At 37.8% G+C, this 17521-nt stretch overlaps 1 protein-coding gene across 1 annotated transcript in view; it reads left to right on the forward strand.

Moving 5' to 3' along the window:
• Nucleotides 1–17521, forward strand: part of SLC2A13 (solute carrier family 2 member 13) — a 269611-nt gene that overhangs the window by 12729 nt on the left and 239361 nt on the right. The gene's annotated exons all lie outside the window — the stretch shown is intronic.

A 17521-nucleotide genomic window follows, 5' to 3' on the forward strand; every position in this document is an offset into this window, starting at 1 on the left:
TACTCCAAATAAAGACTATGTAACATATAGTGGCATAATATATTACTAAAAGCAGAGAAGTGATGAATGGAACAAAATAAAAATTCCAGCAATAGATTTGACTATTTGTAAGAGTTTAGTGTTGAACAAATCAGATAAAATAATGGGGAAAAGAAAGAATTATTAATAAGTAATTGAGAAAAGGAATGACTATGCATAAAAATAATATATAAAATTGAGACCTCATTCGCATTCATATCCTATTTAAGTTTCCGAAGTTTTAAAAATAGGAATGGAGTGATTTTCTTTCTTCTATCTCCATCAGTGACATGGTTTCAGTTACTATCTTTTTCGTCTCCTTCTCTTCTGTTCATCTCTTCCCACTCTTTCCAGAGACGCCTTTGCCCTTATAACTCCACTAATGTTGCTTTTGTCACATTTATCGCGTTCTCTGTGTTGCTCAACCCAAGGAAAGCTTTCACTGCTCATCCTACTTGGCCTGTGAAAGGCATTTGACAGACATTCCTTCAGGAAGCACCTTCTTAGGCTTCAGGACGCACGCCGGCCCAGTTCTTCCTTAGGTGGTTCCTTCTCAACCCCCTTTGCGTTTTCTTCCTCCCTCGTCGCCCAGAACTCTTAGCTCTGGCAGGCCCCAGAGGTCACTGGCACTCTCCTCTCCTCTGTTTACATTTGCTCCTTGGGTGATCTCATCCCCGTCATGGCTTAGGTTACCTTGTGTTTGCTGACTATCAAGAGGTCAGCCCAGACCTCTCTTGATCTCCACACTCTCATACCAGCTTCTCACCTGGTTTCCTGCTTTGCCCACCATCTTTCACATACCAGGTAAGGGCATCCTTCCTGGTGTTCAGGTCCAAAGCCGTGGAGTCATCCTTGGCTCTCATGTTCCACATCTAATCTGCCAAGAAATCCTCTGAATCCAGCTCCTGATTAGATCTAGAATCTGTGTCTCATCACTTCCACTTCTACCACCAGATCCACAATGCCATCTCTCACTTGGAGCACCCCAAGTCTCCCTAACTGTTCAGTCGGCCTTTTTTTTTTTTTTTGACCCCTCTGCCATCTTTTCTTCACATGACAGTTGCAATGATTCTTGTAAAATAGGAAGCAGGTGGTGCCACTTCAGTGCTCCTGAAAGTGCTGCCCGGGGTGCCTCCCGCCACGCTGAGTAGCAGCCACGGCCTGCAGGCTGCATGGTCATGCCCCTTCCTCCACCAACATCGCTTCCTACTACTTCTTGACTCCTACTTCAGCTGCCCTGGTCTCCAGGAACACACAGGCTTCCTGCCAGGTCTCACTCCTCTGCTGGGAAGCACCCCTCAGGTATCCCCACCATTCCTTCATCTTCGTGTGTCTCAAATGTGTCCCCTTAATGAGTTCTTCCTTGATCACTGTTTATAGGGCATCCCCCACCATTGGCCTCCCTACTCTCTTTACTTTTTACTTCATTTTTTTATCTCCCTGCTTTATTTTTTTTATTTGTATGGTACCTTTCACTAATTGAAAGTTATATTACTTACTGTTTTTCTTCACGAGAATGTAATCTCCATGAAGACAAGTTTTTATTTTTCTGTTTTTGCTTACCCCTGTCCCACCAGTGCATAGTGTGGTGCCAGGCACACAGCAGTCATTCAATAAAAAATGAATAGATAAAAACTAAAACAGTGTGACGCTAGTGAGTAACTTTTGAGCTGAATCGGATTATCCATGCATCAGGGATGTCATAGGAAAATTGTGCAGTGGGTGTGGGTAACGAAATATCCCCTCTGGTTGATTCTGACTCACGGTCTGTTGCTATTCAATCTTTTTGAAGTAGTTGGGGAAAAAAGAGATACTTTTAAGTTTAAGACATTTATGTCTAACATTATTCTCAGTACCTGAGACAAAAACAGATCTCTTCATCAGTGTTGCCAGCCTGAAAAATGGAAGTTGATTCATGTATGAAAGATGATTAGACTCTCAGGGATGAACTTAAAGTAACTAAGTTGACCCTTGAACAACATGGGTTTGAACTGTGGGTCCACTTATACGTGGATTTTTTCCGATGCATGTTGAGCCAGTCCTCCGTATCCATGGATTGAAAACAGTATTTTTAATCCCTGGTTAGGGATCTGCAGAGGCAGAGGACCAACTGTATACACTGTTCTACATAATTTTATATCAGGGGCTTGAGCATCCGGAGATTTTGGTATCCCTGGGGGTCCTGGAACCAGTCCCTTGCAGATGCTCAGGAAGGACTGTAAAGTTTTTTGCAAGTCAGAAGTTAACATGGATTTTCGACTATACATGGATCAGTGCTCCTAATGACCTTATTTAAGGGTCACCTGTATGTTGACACACAAAGGTGGAGTCAGCTGGCATGCAAATTTCTTATGTGGTGGTACGTTTTTCCCAGTGCTATGAATGCTCTAATGTCTGCACTATTTCCTGGCAGGAAGATTTGTAGGAAGAAGGATTGTGGTTAAAATAGTTGCATTTTTGTAGTTGAACCTGGAATTAAAGCAAGATGGGGGTCGGGGTGAGGGTAGGGGTGAGGGTTGGAGAATTGTATTTCACCCAGACTGTAAAGGGGCCTGATCAGTTTTCCCTGACCTTCACATCTTCTATCTGATGACTCAAGTTTCCAAAATTCAATGAATCTTTCTCCTGGAGAATGCTAGGTATGGAACTTGAAATCTCCTCTTGTTTTCTTCTTGGTGCTCAAGCCATATTTCAGATTCTGTAATAGATTTTATTAAGTAGGTACACTGGGCCAGGCACAAAGTATCTTGGGATTCAAAAAAAATAGAAGACCTACTTTATTTTCCATCTAGGGGACAAAACATAGGTACATGTATTATGATGTGATAAATTTTAAGAGATGGTATTAAATGTATAGAATTTTAAAAATAAGTGTCATGATCTTGAGGTTGTCTGATCCTTAAATGATCTGTATTTTAATTCTGGATATGAAAAGTAGGGTTATGCTTCAAGTCTGTCTGTAACTTCATAGCAACAGAGTGGCATCACTAGTCCAAATTGTGATAATTAAAATAGTAGTCCTATATTACATTTTAAACTTATTTGAATATGGGTGCTTCCAATAAATGTGGAAACTTAAATTGTCAAAATAATTCAATTAAGCTATGAAGACCTGGCTTGGGCCAATTTTCCAGTTTGCCATTTTAGTTTTCAATCTTGCAAACCCTTTAAACTCTTAATACCTGTGAAATTGTCCTTGCCAGACCCAGACACACTTTATTATGCCTTTCTCTATAGCACTTCTGTGCCTGCCCAAATGTAATATTCATATATCATTGGTATAGACGGTAATAGAAAAATCTGCAAGGCACAGTAGTACACAGTGTCTACCTGGGGCTGGCAGGTCAGGCTTTACAAGGAACTTAATTCATCGAGCTTTTGTGTGGGTCAACTGATAAAGTAGTTTCTGTCAAAAGCTTAGCATAGTTCCCAGTACTCAGTAAATGCTCAATAAATAGTAGCTATTCATTTTGTTGTAATTTACATATAGCTGTATTCTCTACCATATTGCAAGTTTTAAAAGTTCAAAGGCAATGTATTTTGCCCGCCACACACCTTTTTAAATCCCTGTGACCAGTGCCTGATCGGTTGCTGGCACCTGCGTTTGATTAATTGATCTGCATTTTCCCTCCCATTTCATCTCTGTGGTAGACAGGCAGCAGCATCTATTGAATTGGTGACAGAAGCAGACTATGCGGAATAAGTTTTCTCGGCATGTTAGTAATGAAAACCTCTGTAGAACTGTAAGTCGCATATTAGTATGAGTACAGTGGGCGAGTTACCTGGTTTCACAGCCATAATCCTGGCGCAGTGGAGAATTTTGAAATTTCCCTAGTGTGATTTGGACCTTGAAATATAGGACCAGACAGAAAGAAATGGAATTGATTACTTCATTTATATATATGACATGCCTTTTACTCTGTTGGCCTATTTCAACTTTAATTGAAGTCCAGGTAACAAAACCACAACAAAAGACTCTATCTCAGAGGGAAGGTTGGGGGGTGGGGGAGAGATTAACCAAAGAATTTATATGCATATATGCATAACCCATGGACACAGACCATAGTGCGGTGAAGGACTTGCGGGGATGCGGGGTGGAGGGGTCAGTGGGAAAAAGGGACCTCTGTAATACTTTCAACATAAAGATAAATTTCTTAAAAAAGATTCTAACAATATGCTTTTTTTTAGGTCAGATTTCTTTCTTATCTTGTGAAATAAATAGGAATAAATAGATGACACTTTAATAATGTCAACATAAGTAAATTTTAGACTATAATAATATTCAGATGAGTGAATTATTTATTGTGAATGAACAGATCTTGAGATTGGAGAAGTAAGAACTCATTTTTTTTTTAAAAGGCTAATCTCCTGATTAAGAAAAACATGAATGTTGAAAAAGAAACACATAACTTTGTGAAATTCATTTGGTAGTTACACAGTTACTTATTTAATGTTTATCTGTGCAAGAGATTATTATGTTCTAGATCATTTTCAAAATTATATTTTTCTAAAAATGACACTCACTTGCAAGTATAAATTTATATGTGTTAAGCATTAAGAATGATAGTATTAATAAGCATGAGAACTTTGCATATAAATAGCTACTGCTGTGGTTAACAGTTAACTTCTGTTTGCTTTAAGTGAACAACTAGCTGACTTAACCCAATTTGGATTAAAAGGATTTGTAAATGTGAATCTAATGCCACTGTCAGTAAATTTTTATTTTTAAGTGGTCATGAAGATGAGGTACCCGTAGATAAGACATTTAGGCAAACATTGCTTTAATTATTCAAAAGAAAATGAATTCTAGGAATTATAGATCAACAGACATGTGATTAATTTATAGCAAAATTATAAACTGTTATTAAACTGACGGTTTGGAAGCATTTGGAAAAGAGTCTAATGATTGATAGAAGCTTTTGTGGGTTCACTAGGAATGTGTCTTTAAAACTAACCTCATGGTTTTCCTTTGAAAGCATGGCTGGGGTTATAGATTAGGGAAATTCTGCAGAGAAATAATTTGGCATATTTCAGTTCTTTCACTTAACATATTTGTAAAGCACTTACTTTGTACTAGGTGGTGAACAAAATATATTTTATTAATTCCACGGGGGATAATGATAAATAATCTATAAAATTTGGCAGATAAAATGATGTGGCGTAATTGGATGCTCTGTCAGGGCTGAAGAGTGGGGTCTCTAATGGGGTCCAACCCAGAGCTCAGTCCTTCATGCTCCATACTTATCCAGTCTGGGGGAGCCCAGAGCACACCAATGGTGGTTATGCTTGATAACAGAGTTAATATTAAAATTAGTTTCAAGATACTAGAATGCTCTTAAAAATCAAGAAAAATTAATATGATTAGGTAATATGATTAGGTAAAATGATTAGGTTATATGACTTACTGACAACACCTGAATCATTTTACTACTCTTGGCTCCTGCCTGTTATCAAATTAGCTTTACTTTTCTTACAGATAGTTTGAGTCTTTGTTTTATGAAAACAAGAACATTATTTTATGATGTTCATTTTATAAAGAGAATTTGTAAAATATGAAGATGACAACTTTGAAAGCCATATGTCTCTGGCACCCTCCGTGGAGCTCCACAATTCTCCCTTGACTCTTTAACTGATTTATTCTGCCACTTGCATGATTCTTCTCAAGGAAACCAATTCGTTAGTGTTCTTGTGATGGACTTGCAAATAAAGTTGTGCTCTTAAGCATTTTTTTTGGTAAATTTATCAGTTTCTGCAACTAGAAATTATTTGCACACTTACTCTAGTTGTAATTAAGTTATTTAGATCAGATTTTAAAGATAATGGACTCTCAAAACAAGGCTCCATACCTACACATTTTATGATGCAATGATAGACATTCATCTTCAGGGTTGTGTGTATGTGTGTGTGTGTGTGTGTGTGTTGTTGTTGTTGTTGTTAAAAAATATTTCACCAAATAAGTTATCTTGTAAAAACCAAAGCCAACCATTTGTCACTTGCCTTTTCTGGAGCTTGGTTTCCCACCACTCCTCATCCCCTCATCTACACCTTCCCTCCCCCACCCTCCACAACCCTTGGTGTTTTTACTCTTTGCTAAATGCTTGATGTTTCTCAATCTTAAGTGTGAACGAGAGCATTTGTAGAGAGCTTTGCTGTTTATTGGTCTATAACGTACAATGTAGGTAGTATGCTTGCTATGTCAATACAGATTCAAGACAAGACTCCTAGCTCTTCTCCAACCAGATTACCACCCCCAGACCCCACCATGTAGGGCTCCTGGAGCTGTGAGACCTGTTTAGGTCATATTTACCTTTCCTTAGGAGGTGACCTTTGTCGATTACTGACTTCACAAAGTATTTTCAAGAAGGATTATTCCTCCCTCCAAACATTAGAATGTCTAGCTAGCTAGTCAGACACAACATCTCCAACTTGTGATTTCTTTTAATATGTGGTGTTGAGGTCAGTCAGAAAGATAGCAATTTTAAAATGAAGTGGTCTAGTGAAATCAGTTTAAATGCCATCCTTTTTAGTTTAGATATTGATGAAATATTCAAGTCCTACCCAGAAATTTGTTCTTTGAGTAAGAACTGCCTATACTTTGGAACTTCTGATCTTTTACTGTCCAGCTTTTGAGCTTCATGTTCTAAAAGAAATGTCATACCACTGACTTTACGTCATAGATTAAACTTATTTTCAGGCCATTAAAAAAATGAGGGGTCCTCTCTCTGTCTCTGCCTCCCTCCCTTCGTATCCATAGACGTGCTGCGCTCTAAAACTGAAGTCACGATTTTGAGCGGTGGCTTCAGCCTTAGTACCATGTATCAGGGGCCTTTGGAAAGCCAGTTAGATGATTAGCCTTTATTTTTCAAAAATGTATTTACTGTTTGCCTTTACATTTTCAGTGAATCCTTTCTGACGGAAACTGTAGCAGAGATGGTAATGAGGGGCATGGAGTGTTGAGTGTGGGCACCAGCAACCAGGGAAAACACTTGGTATCTGATGAAGTCAGTCTGAGGACGGCTACGTGTTCTTCACCTCCACCGTCAGAGCTAAGGCAGCACTTGGGAGGGGGGGTGCTGCCTTCCTAGGGTTGGTTGTGATACTTGTCTCAAGGCCTAATTTTACCTCTTGGGATGAGACGGTGAAACATTTTCTGGGACCGGCCTTTGATAACCGCAGGGGAGGGCTAGCTTAACAGGCCATTCGCTCAGTCTGTAGATTTCTCCAGAAACGTATTGCAGTGCTCGGTCAGGGGAACAAACCAGGATCTGTCCTTGGCGTCAGAGGCACACCGGGCGGGCCCTGGCACTTACGAATGCCCTGTTCTGGTCACAGGCCTTTCTGCTCGTGGACAAGGGACAACACTGCCTCTTTTATTTCTTCCTCTTAGTTTCTGTTGAGCTTTTAACTGAATTGTCTGGAATATCTTCTGCTATTGATGTAATAAGGAAAAGCAGGTGGTGTTTTAAAGCAATGAGAAAGGAGAAAATATTTCTTTCCCGGAGGGATGAAACGTGAGACTAGACATGCAGCTTCCTGTCTGGGGGCCTGACTTATCTCACTTGAGGTTTATTCTGCCATGCTATTGTGACCTCAGGTTAAGAAAGCCGGTGGCCCCAAAAGAAAGGACACGTTTTCTTATCTCATGGCAACAAGTGTTTGCTTTTATTTATTTTTATGAATAGATAAAATGAAAAGGTTTCAAAGGACACTGTTTTTCAGAACGCTGATATTAGGGGGAGCAGGGAGATTTTAAAAAATCACCCTCCTCGGCCACCTGCGTTTTGACTCCCGGTGTGTCTGTTGTTGGTGCGCCTGCCAGGTGCCAGTGCTTCGGAAGTTTCCCAGTTTCTGCTCTTGCTTAGAGGGCAGCGTGGGTAGCGGGAGAAACCTGGGGTGCGGACCCTGCTTTTGCCTGTTACTTAAATATGTGATTTTGGGAACGTCACTTAACCTCTCTTAGGTTGTTCTCTTTTATGTGAAGTAAGAGAGTTTCATTAGATTCTGGGTGAAGTTTCTTCTAACTCCGGAGCTTCGTTAACCAGCTGAGAGAAAGGAAAAGGAGATTTGAGATTATGTGCTACCTGTTCAGGCCCTTTTCTCACCCTGAAGCGGATAGGAAAACGGTGTGTCAGGCTTTCACAGGAGAGCTAGCTCAGGCCTAGTCTCATGAAATTAGAAGCTGTTAAATAACCAGTTCCTTATGAAAATGGGGTTCTAAGTCCCTTGCTGTCCCGTAGTGAACCTTTTCTGACTCACTCTACAACATTTTAACTTTGAACAGACTGCTGTTTCCCTCTGTTGAAAACTGGTGCTCAGTTCCAGACAGCTCTTCAATTGAATGACCTGAATTAGGCTGAATTTTGTTATTTGAGCCCGCTCTGTGAGCAGGCCTGCCTTGCTGGCTATTTTTGTGTTTCTTGTTATTTAAGGCATCTTGTTGAAGCTCGAGAGTACACTCTCTGAAAGAGTGTTTTTTAATGGAAAGCTGGCTTTGAAAAGTGGCTTTGTGTTTTCATACACCACACAATTCTAAGCCAGCCGACATGGTTTCAGAGTAGTAAATGGTGGGCAGAACACACAGGTGAGTCCTTGAGAGCCTGGTGCTAGTATTTTGAGGCGTTCGTATGTATCGGAGACGGAGAAGAAAGCAGAAACCAGGTCTGAAGTTTTCTGATTATCTTTATAGTATCTTAAAGTAGATTGATGTTTTGCTGTTACCCTGCCAGGTGTGTACTTCATCTTTAATTAGGTACATTTAAGTGTGCCAGTTAAAGAGTATTTGATACAATTTTGAATATTCTGAGCACTTAATTTTTACTGATGGTGTTAGAATGTCTTTTTCTGCCTCTTAAGTTCCTATTTGTGTCCATACTGTGTCTGTAAAGAAAACAGTTGTGTTTTAAAATGTGATAAGTGAGATCTGATGCTAGTCAAATGTGTGAGTCCTCGGCATCCTGTCTCTCCACTGAATACATCTAAAAGCTCTGGGAATAATGCAAAATGCAGTTGAGGACCCTGAAAAGTAAATGATAGCAGGGGAGGGAAGTCACAATTTGAAGACTAACTGATATGTCAGTGAATTTACTGTTTGTGTTTGTCCTCAATGTCCAGGGTTTGATCTATGGGGTGGGGCTGAGTCCTAGGACTACTCTGTGAGCAACAGCAAAAAACCCCCAAAACTCCAAAGAATCCCCCTCTTTGTAGCTGGGGGACTAAGAAAAGGGACCTCCCCCACCATGAGCCAGAGGCTATGGAGGAAATCTCCCCATCCCCCCTTTTTCCCCTCTCCTGGCCCTGCCTCAGTCCAGCCCCAGGCACAAAGCTGCCCTGCGGCAGTGGTGGTGGCCCTGGTGCAGGCAGGAAGAGCTGAGATAGGAAAGGGTCCTTGGATCTAGAGAGGGTGTGAGGAACCAGTGTTATTTTTCTCTCTAGTTTCTCTTGCCTCCGTGACCCAAGGGCAGTCCCCAGTATGTGGAACTACATAACAGTGTAAAAGAGAGTTTTTAGAGAAATCCTAGACTTCTAGACAACAGATTGGGAAAAACGGACCTTAGGAGCCAGAGAGTGGCAGGGAAGTTGTGAGAGAATTGAAAAAGAGGATCCCCTGATTTGTGTATAGATCGACACAAGTCCCAAGCTCACCCCTAAGGTACACATTCACATACCAAGCCCAAAAGGGCATAACAAGGTTTTGAGAATTAACTATAGTCTAAACTACCATTCAAGTCCCAGACAATCCCCTAAATAATCCAAATAATATAGGCTATTAAAAACTTAATTATTGATATTGAGCTATCTCCTAGAGAAGACGGGGCAGAGCTTGTGCCCTGAACCTAACTAGGTTGATTGTTCAAACAAAAAATAGCATTCACTAAAGGATTTTAACAGGACCAGAGACTCACAACATAATAATAAATATGTTCAGAATTTAACCCAAAATTACTTGACATAAAAAGAGCCAGGTAAATCTAACCAATTCTCAAAGGAAAAACCAACAGATGCTAATTGCAAGATGACCTAGATGATGGATTTATCAGAGAATTTAAAGCAGCTTTTATAACCATAATCTAAGAGGTCAAAGTGAATACTTTTGTAAATGGAGTTTCTTAGAAAGCTAGAAACTCTAAAATAGAACCAAATGGACATTTCAGAACTGAAAAATACCATATATATGAAATTAAGAACGATTTTTTTCTGGTCTTAAGAGCAGGAGGGGAGATAACAGAAGAGTTCGTGAATTTAAGATAGATCAATAGAAATTATTCAAACAATAGAAATTATGCAAAAGAAAAGAGAAACTGGGGAAAAAAATGAACAAAAGCCTTAGGGACCTGTGAGACTTATGACATTAGAATCCGAGGAGGAGAAAAAGTTGGGTACAGAAAATAATAATTAAAGAGATAATGGTTGGAAGCTCCTCAAATTTGCTGAAAGACAAACTTAAAGATCCATGAAACTGAATTTCAAGCAGTATCAATTCAAAGAAAGACAGGTTCAGATACATTATAATCAAACTGTTGAAAAGCAAAGAAAAAAAACTTGAAAGCAGTGAGGGGAAAAAAACCCATAGTATATACACGAGGGACCAATGACTCAAATGATTGTGGATTTCTCATCAGGAATCACAGAGGCCAGAAGACAGGCGAAGAAAAGCTTTAAAAGTGCTGAAAGAGAAAAGCTATTGACCAAGAACTTGATATCTAGTGAAAAGATCTCCTTCAGGAATGAAGGCAAAAGAAGGTCATTCTCAAGGAAGGAAATCTAAGAGTATTCATAGCTAGCAGCTCTGCTTTGAAATATTAAGGAATTTCCTCAGGCTGAAGGAGAATGGTATCAGAAGAAAACTTGGAATATCAGTAGTGAACAAAGAGCCACAGAAATAGTAAATAACTGGGTAAATAGAATAGATTTTTTCCTAAGTTCTTTAAAATAGGTATGATGTTGAAAGCAAAATTCATGACCTTGATGGTTTTTCAATGTATGAAGTTGTAATATATATGACACCTATAATAAAGGGAGAGGTAAAGGAATCTCTATTGTTGTAAGCTTTCTGTACTTACCAAAAGTGGTAAATATTAATTCTAAGTAGATTGAAAAGTTAGAGATGTATATTGTAATCCCTAGAGCAAGCACTAAAAAGTGAATACAGAGTGATACCGCCAAGTGACCCAACAGATAAGTTAAAATGGAGTCTTAGAAAATATTTTAAAAATGCAAAACGAAGCAGTAAAAAGAAACAGAGGAACATAAAGCAGAGTGTACAAACAGAACAAATAATAATTATATTAAATATATATGGTTTAAACACAGCCATTAAAAGACACAGATTTTCAGATGGAGTGGGGGGGAAAAAACCTATGTACTCTAAACAAGGAAGTGACTTTAAATATAATGATGGAGATAGATATAAAGCTAAAAGGATAGAAAAAGATATATCATGCTAACACTAAGTAAAAGAAAATTGACCGTCTGTTAATATCAGATGAAGTAGCTTCAAACAAGAAAAATTTCCAGAGATGTCCTTCAACAAATGAATGGATAAATAAACTGATACATTTATACAATTCATACATATTACTCAGTGCTGAAAATAAATGTGTGTAAGCCATGAAAAGACATTGAGGAAATGTAAATGCATATTACTAAGGGAAAGAAGCCAGAATGAGAAGGCTGCATACTGTCTGAGTCCAGCTGTACCACATTCTGGAAAAGGCAAACTATGGAGACAGTAAAGAGATCAGTGGTTGCCAGGAGTTGAGGGAGAGAGAGGAAGGGAGGAATGAATAGATGGGGCACAGGGGATTTTGGGGGCTGTGAAACTATTACGTGTGATACTGTAATGGTGGATATTATTATTCATTTGTCAAAACTCATATAGATTGTGTAACACAAAAGGTGAACTCTAATGTAAACTATGGATTTCAGTCAGTAATAACATAGGAATATTGGTTCATCAGTTGTACCACACATGTACCACTAAGTTAAGATTTTAATAATAGGGGATACTGGTTGGAGGAGGTGGGGAAGTGGGAGATGAAAAAGGGGTATGGGGAACTCTGTACTTTCTGCCCAGTTTTTTAGTTAACCTAAAACTGCTCTAAAATATATATATTGATTTTTGAAAAATGCTCAGTATCATTTGTTATTAGAGAAATGCAAATTAAAACCACGCTGAATACCAGTATACACCTATTAGAATGGCTAAAATCAGAAATCTGATAATACCAAGTTCAAGTGAGTATGGGGCACATCTGGGATGCTCATGCATTACTGTTGTACAGCCTTATAGGAAAGCAGCTTGACTGTTCATTCTAATTTAAACATACATTCACCATACAACCCATTAATCCCACTAGTACATATTTACATAAAGGAAATGAAAATTTATGTTTATACAAAAATCTATGTGCAGATGTTTATAGCAGCTTTATTTATAATCATCAAAAATTGTTACCATCTGAAATACCTTCATATGGGGAATGGGTAAACCAACTGAGCTATATCCCTACAATAGACTACTACCCTGCAATAAAAAGGAATGAAGTACTGATACATCACACACCAGCATATACGAGTCTCAAATGTGTTGAGTAAACCAGACTCCAAGACAACATATGTATGATTGCATTTATGTGACACTGTAGAGAAGGTGAAACTATAGGGATGGGGAACACTCAGTCACTAGGTGTGGGCTGCTATTTGACTATGAATGGACAGGAGGGAAGGTTTTACGGTGATGGATGTGTTCTGTGTCTTTATTGTCATGGTTACATGACTGTATTTGTCAAAATTCACGGAACTGTACACTGGAAGGAGCAAATTTTACACTATATAAATTAAACAAATTATATTTATTGTCTTTTATACAAATGAGGGAACTGAAACTTGCAGAAGTTAAATACGTTTTCTAAGCTAATTGGTAAAGACAGGAATCATTTCACTCCTCCTAACTCAGGCTTTCTCAGTCTCAGTACTATTGATACAGTAAGTTGGATAATTCTTCATTGTAGGAAGCTGTCTTGTGCATTGTGGGATGTTTAGCAGCATCCCTGGCCTGGACCCACTTGATGCCAGTAGCAAACCTCCTGCGCCCAGTTGTGCCAAACAAAATTTCTCCAGATGTTAACAGATGCCTCCACTGCCCCTGCTGGTGGGAGGAGTTGTCCCCAGGCGAGAACCACTGCTCTGACCCCCATACATTGCATTACTGCACGTAACCTGTTGGGCCATTAGTTCCCTCATATAAGAAGGGGCTGATAGCGGATCCTGCTTATTTCAGAAGATAGTCCTGAGTATCAGATGAGATGATTATGTGTGGAAGTCCTTTGCCAAATGTAAAACTCCAAATAGATTTTGTTTTAGGTTTTTGGGAATAAGAAATAAAATTGTGTGTTGGGGGTGGGGGGAAGGATGCCCAGAGGCAAAGGGGAAATATCTAGGAAATGTTTTGAATAGAGGTGGAGAAGATTGACATTTAAGGGAAGATGCAGAATGACTGTTCAAACAGGGCCTCACAGGATGCTACTACTTTAGTGGGGTCCCTAACATCTAGATTCTAGGAGCTGATTAGGTTTAAGGGTGCTGATTGCACTAAGCCAACCCAGCAGAGATGGAGGAAGAGCCAGATGCATTTTGTGAGGACACGAGTAAGGGCCAGGTGAATTGAAGTGCTCGGTTTAGCTGGTCAGTGTTTGGGAGTTTTTTGTTCTCTCTCTCCTCCGATCCACTCATCCTTATGGAAAATTGCTTGGTGAATACAAAGGGAGTTAGTAGCATACCTGGAATATAGTTGGTCATATTTAAACATTCATTTTCCTTCTGTTTATTTCCCATGTAACGAGAAATCTATCAAAGCAAGTAGTCTTTCACCTGTTTGTCAGGGAATTCTTTATTCTTTCAATGCCGGAGACACATTGAAAGTCTTACACTTTGGCTTTTTTCACCTTAGATTTCAAGTAGATCAGTCAGCCTTCTATTAACATACTTGTTCAAACTGCTAATAATACTACTGATTAGTTTACATCATTCCATTCGTGCCTTCCTGAGGGTATGTTCTTATTACCTTGATTTATAATAGTGTTGGTGTTTGGAAACCTTCAATCAGGAATTTGTTTATTAGGGAAAGGAGCCATAGCAATAGTATAGCTCTCATAATGATTACAAATAGCTCTCTTAAACTGATTACACATAAATAATGAGCATATAAAATTAGGGATGCACAGTAATGATTTAATGTGAAACCTATTGGTGTAATACAAAATTTAAAAGTCATGGCAAGTAAATAACGCACGACTGATGCCTTTTCTGAAAAAAGTTTAAGTGGCAAATGATCAGGAGATTTTAAAACATGGGGTGTTTGTTAAATGGACAAGAAACTATATATTGTATGATTACATTTATGACATTATACTAAAGAAACTACTTCTTGTAGAAGGCACCGTTCTCTCCTCTTTCACCATAGTTCTAATTACTTCATATTTTCTGCATTTCCATGGAAGCAAGATAATGTCTCTGGATGCTTGTAATTTAGTAGTTGCTAACGAGTTAAAATAAAATGTACTGTTACAGAAATGTCGGCTATTGGACACTATAGTCCTGGAAAGTTTTTTTTTTTTCTGAGGTTTTTATTTATATCACTTGAGATGTGAAATTCACATCATATTTTACACATTAAACATTTCATTTTATTGAATGGGTACAAAAGGGAATTAACTTTATTACTGAATACCATCAAAAGGATTGTTTAGAAACATTTAATGAATATGTATAATACGCATTTTTTCCAGCTATGCATACTTTTTTGAATATAACATTTTTGCTAGTGGATTCCATAAATACTTTGAGATCTTAGGTAAATTCTATTTTTTCTCCCTTAATTTTTTCAAGGTTCTCCTTATACTTCGTTTTTTATGATTATTATATGTTTATGAAGTATATAATTATCATGTACATTAAGCATACATGAGCAACATAAATGTATAAAAAGACTGTCTCTGCCCATTTTATGTCTAGACAGCCCTAAACATGGCTGGTCATAAGTCACTTGTTCACCAGGTCCCAGTTCCTTGCAGGTGAGCACTGTGGTCAACTCTTGGTTATTCAGGCAATTCTTAGCTCTTTTTAGCACCTTCTTCCTGGTACTGTCTTTGGGCCATTTCACATTTGGTCAAGAAAAAACAAAAATTACTTTGATATTTATTCATTATACCTAGCTTTACATTTTGTGGATTACTTCCATAATTATTTTTAAATTTATGAAAGGTACCTAAAATTCAGAAGTTTAAACTCTGTGACAAACAAAATACTTGTTCATCATGGTAAGAACAATTTTCACTAGAAGCAACCTGTATATGACACTAAATGGTCAAGAAGGGGAAGGAAGAGAGAAGCCAATGGAAAAAATCAGTATTTATGACAAATATTCTTTGAGTAATATAAAGGTTGGAGAGAGAAAAGAAACATGCAGAAACATATTGACTTAATATTTCTAGTTTCTTCAGTCCTACATATCATCAACAATATTGGTGACCTGAATAGACATGTAATAAATTAGTAATACTAATATTAGAATAAAAAATAATAGAAAGTTATGTTTAGAGAGATGATAGAGTGATATTAGAAATTACCACTGATTCCATAGAATTAGTACTTGTCTATAAATAAAAAGAGCTAGTAAAATAGGGTTTTGAAAATAATATTAACCATGTTTACTGTATTTATATAACAGACAGTTTCTTATTAAAGATTGAAGTTACTTCAGCAAAATCATTTTTATATACAAAAAGCAGAAAAGCTTTTTTAATTTAGACTAAATTTGATTTTAAGGAATTTAGATAATAAAATTAGCACTTACACTTTCCCCAGTACATTATCTAACTGAATCCTAAGGCCTCTTGAGTTATAATACTATCACCCACATTTACAGATGGGTAAACCAGGTAGGTTAAATAATTTGCCATGGTTACATTCAAAGTGTCAGCTGGCAGAGCTACAAACTGAATATTGTCTATTACCGAAATCCAAATTCTTTGCTCTCTCTGTATGCCATGAAACACGTGATTTGCTTTAGTAGTTTAATTTCCTTAGGAGTATTAAAACTATGTCTTTAGGATTTTAAAATCTTCTGCTTCTAGAAAAGAGAAGCTCCCCCTTCCCCACCCACCAACTTTAATGTTTAGCTTATGACAGTTATGTGGCTGGGTTAACTATTAAGATGTAATAATTTTTCTCTCATTAACTTACCTCCTTTTTACTTGCAAACCTGGCTCTTCCATGAAACTGCCTGACAAATCCAATGATCTTTCCCTCCTACAACTTCAGGAGCATTTCTTATAATTGGTGTTCATTTTACACTTATATTGTTATGGACTATTATTTATTGATTGCATGTTTTGTGCGTCCAGCTTTGTTACAAGTTCCTTGTATTTTGTATATCTTTATGTGTAGGCATAGCGCCTTATTATAGTGCATGTTAAATATTTTCTGAATGAATGATGCGTTATTATTGCTCATTCTTATCTTGGTTTTTTACCTCTAGACCATGATGGGGCATTTCTCATACTGAATGCTCGTTAGGCGAAGTTTGAAGGAGCTAAAAGCCTTTGCTACTCTGTCATTTCCTTAAAAAGTGCATGTTATTTCTTTGACCAGAGGCTCATGTAGTACTCAGTTTTCCTTTAGAGTGGTTATATTTTAGGTAAACACGATTGGAAGAAATGTAATAGGTTTGTTTTATGGCTGACTTTGGAGCCATTAACTGAATATTACACTCAGTACAGCTTGTCTTTCCACTCCCTGCTTTATATGTCATGAGATACAGGCCTAAAATTTTCTGGCCAGACCTCTTAACTGGAGACTGGTTGGTTGTAGGGACTCAAATTTAATAAATATTTAATCTCAAATGTCTCTGTTTAGTTACATCCATTAGACAGCTCCATTTAATTTTATGTGTGTATGCCTGTGCACTTTCTTAAATTGTTTTTAATGTGTAAGCTTTCTAAAGCCCTTTTGAAAACTGGGCCATATACAAATACTTTTACAGAGAGTTTTTGGCTACATAAGCATGAATACTTGGGTCAGACAGTCTTGCTGTTTACTAGCTGTGTGACCTTGGGTATTTTGTCCAACTCATTTAGGCTTCTACATCTTTAGCCAGCGGTAAAATGGGTCTAACCATTCCTATTTCAAAGTCTAGTTGTGAGAATTACTAGCATGCAAAAGAAAAAGAAAGCATGCATGCAAAATCTGACTCACAGTAGGTGTTCAAGAAATTATTATTGTCCATATTCTAATTCACCTTGTCTCCATTGTGGTTACATTTTGTAATATAGCATCACAATGTAATATTCCCCTTAAAATAATTTGGCTCTTTGTGTTGTTACTTCAGGTTACATTCAAGAAGTTATGAAGTGTCTGTACCGTATTGAATTTTTATAGAATCCTAGTAGACAGCTAACAACATTTTTAAGTGGCAGCTTTCAAGGGGTAGCAGAGAAATACGAGT

This window comes from Miniopterus natalensis, chromosome 2 (assembly GCF_054644295.1).
Source record: "Miniopterus natalensis isolate mMinNat1 chromosome 2, mMinNat1.hap1, whole genome shotgun sequence".
In the NCBI taxonomy this organism is placed as follows: Eukaryota; Metazoa; Chordata; class Mammalia; order Chiroptera; family Miniopteridae; genus Miniopterus; species Miniopterus natalensis.